Source organism: Artemia franciscana, unplaced genomic scaffold, assembly GCF_032884065.1.
Source record: "Artemia franciscana unplaced genomic scaffold, ASM3288406v1 PGA_scaffold_1178, whole genome shotgun sequence".
NCBI classification, from domain to species: Eukaryota; Metazoa; Arthropoda; class Branchiopoda; order Anostraca; family Artemiidae; genus Artemia; species Artemia franciscana.
Window position 1 is genome coordinate 207,118 of NW_027062616.1, and position 2,537 is coordinate 209,654.

The window sequence follows — 2,537 nt, forward strand, 5'->3', positions numbered from 1 at the left end:
ATTGTGTGTACTAACAAAGCAGGTGAAATATAAGCAGATGATATATAATATAAACCAGATTTATGCAATAAAAAAGCAAATAAAAGGGCTATGGTTACTATACATGTTCAAAGTGACTGTCTTTAGTTCATTAAAAAAAAACTTTTGATCGTTCAAAATCGCCGTCAGAAAATATTTTGTTTTTAAATCTATTTTCAGTTTACACACCTCAAAAATCTTAATTGAAAAAGATTTCCTAACATAATTTATAAAAAAATAAATTATTAAACAGAAGAAAACTCTAACGAAGAGAAAACAACACGACATTGCGGGGGGAAATTTATCTTTTATCTTGAAGGATTTCATATTTTTTCTGGTATTCTAGATGTGATCGACGAATTTATGAACGAAGACTGAGGAAAATTGGTCTGGCTATTTTTACGAAGTTTTGTAATTTTACCGAATAAAAATGTAATCTAAAAAAAAAATTAAAAGTAAAAACAGATAATCCTATCAAGGAAAATTACAAAGACAGTCAGCTTTCATTAAATAATAAAAATATGTCAAAAGAAACATAAAATTTATGCTGTCTTAATAGATTATATCCTACGACAAAGAACTACCTATTGCAGTGAAAACTTTTAAAAAAAGAAGTTGACAATTTCTACTATGACTTAGATGAAAAATATCATGTAGAATTGTGACAAATGATAATAATAGGAACCAAACTTCCATAATACCAGTTTTACCCCTTAGTCTAGAAAACCCCGCGTTAGAATTTTTTCATTCAGAAATGGGCAGACATTTAGGAATAAATAAAACCTTCATAAACTAAAGCAGCACTTTTTCGCTACATCAGCCTTAACAAAATTGGAAGATTACGTAAATAGTTGTGAAACATGTAACTTTAGGAAAAATCCTCAAATTTACCCTAATCCAGCAATGGGAAGAACACCTAAAGTTAGGTTTCCATTCGATATAGTTTCTTTTGATTTGTACGGTACTAGTGGTGGATTACCCACATCTAATAAAGGTCATATTTGCGTACTTTCAGTAATAGGTCATTTTTCTGGCTTTATGTTTGCTAAACCGTTAAAAAACCAAAGTGCATATACCACGAGCAAAGCACTCGCTAGAATAGTTTTTTTTTATTTTGTGATCCCAAATACAGTATTAAGTCATAACTGAGACAATTTTGACGCTAAAAATAAACCATGATTTAATGTCATTCCTTCACATAAATAAAGTGGTAATAACCACAAACCACCCTCAAACCAGTGATAAAATTGAAAACCGACATAAGCTGTTTTCTATTATTTTAGGAATCTACATAAAAGATAATAGAAGAGATTGGCATGTAACCTTACCCTATTTAATAAATGTGATTAGTACAGCTTTCTCACCAGTTATACGTGATAACCCATTTTATATACTATTCGGACAAGATTTTCGAATCCTGTACAATGAGATTATAGAATCCAAACAATACTATAATGATTCCATAGATTATAAACAAGAATTTATTAATAGAATGAGAAAGACTTATAAACTTGTAAAAAAAACCGAAAAATCAAGGATAAAACAAGAAGCCAAAAACATCCCAAATATCAAGGGAGAACTTATTTTTCAAATAGGAGATTGTGTTTCCATGAAAAATGAAAGGAAAGCCGACGGATAAAAGCTCTCTGATCGATATTCTGGACCTTAAAGAATAATTAAAAAGTATGACTATAATGTTACGTTTCAATTCTTCAACCCTAAATCTGGAAAAACCTATAAGTTCATATTAGTAGAATAAAAAGGAAGAAATTCTAAGAAGCATAGACCCCATGTCCTGTATCGTCAGAATCCTCCAATAACGAAAATAAACCACCCAAATCAATATTAAGGGAACTAAAACCTTTTCATTTAAAAAAAGGATACTTTGAGAATAGTACTTACGAGGAAGAATTTTACGAGTTTTTAACGGTGACAAATATGATATCTCACAAAGGTAGAGCCCCATAATGTAAAAACAGAAAGATAACGATTTATCTTCAAGCGAAGAGTCGGAAAAATTGGACTATACCATTTCCCCGTAAACCCAATTTTTTCTCGATAGAATGTCAACTCCTTACTCCCAAAACGATTGCCAGAAGATAGGGTACCCCCTATCACACCCATAGATAGACCCCTAAGATTATATGATGAATTAAATAAGTCTATACAAACTCCCGGGGACCAAAAGTCAGAACAAGTAAAGCAACCACAAAGAAATACATTGCGAGAGGCCATGGACTTGATAAATTACCAAATTAAGACAAGACTAAGTTCATTTGGAGCAAACCCAGTCACCAATGAACAACAGATTTTATCTAAGTTTTAGAAATAGACTGTTTTGATATTAGTCTGTATTGTAGTTTGGCTGCTCAACCAAAATGGAGATAGAATCCATGTTTCTGATGAGCCTTAATTATTTTATTTATACGCAGGAACTGCTGCACTGATTCCTGCATATTCGAAGACCTGGAAAGATCTTGGACTCAATAATGACTCGGAAATTGGTGTTTTCTACTGGC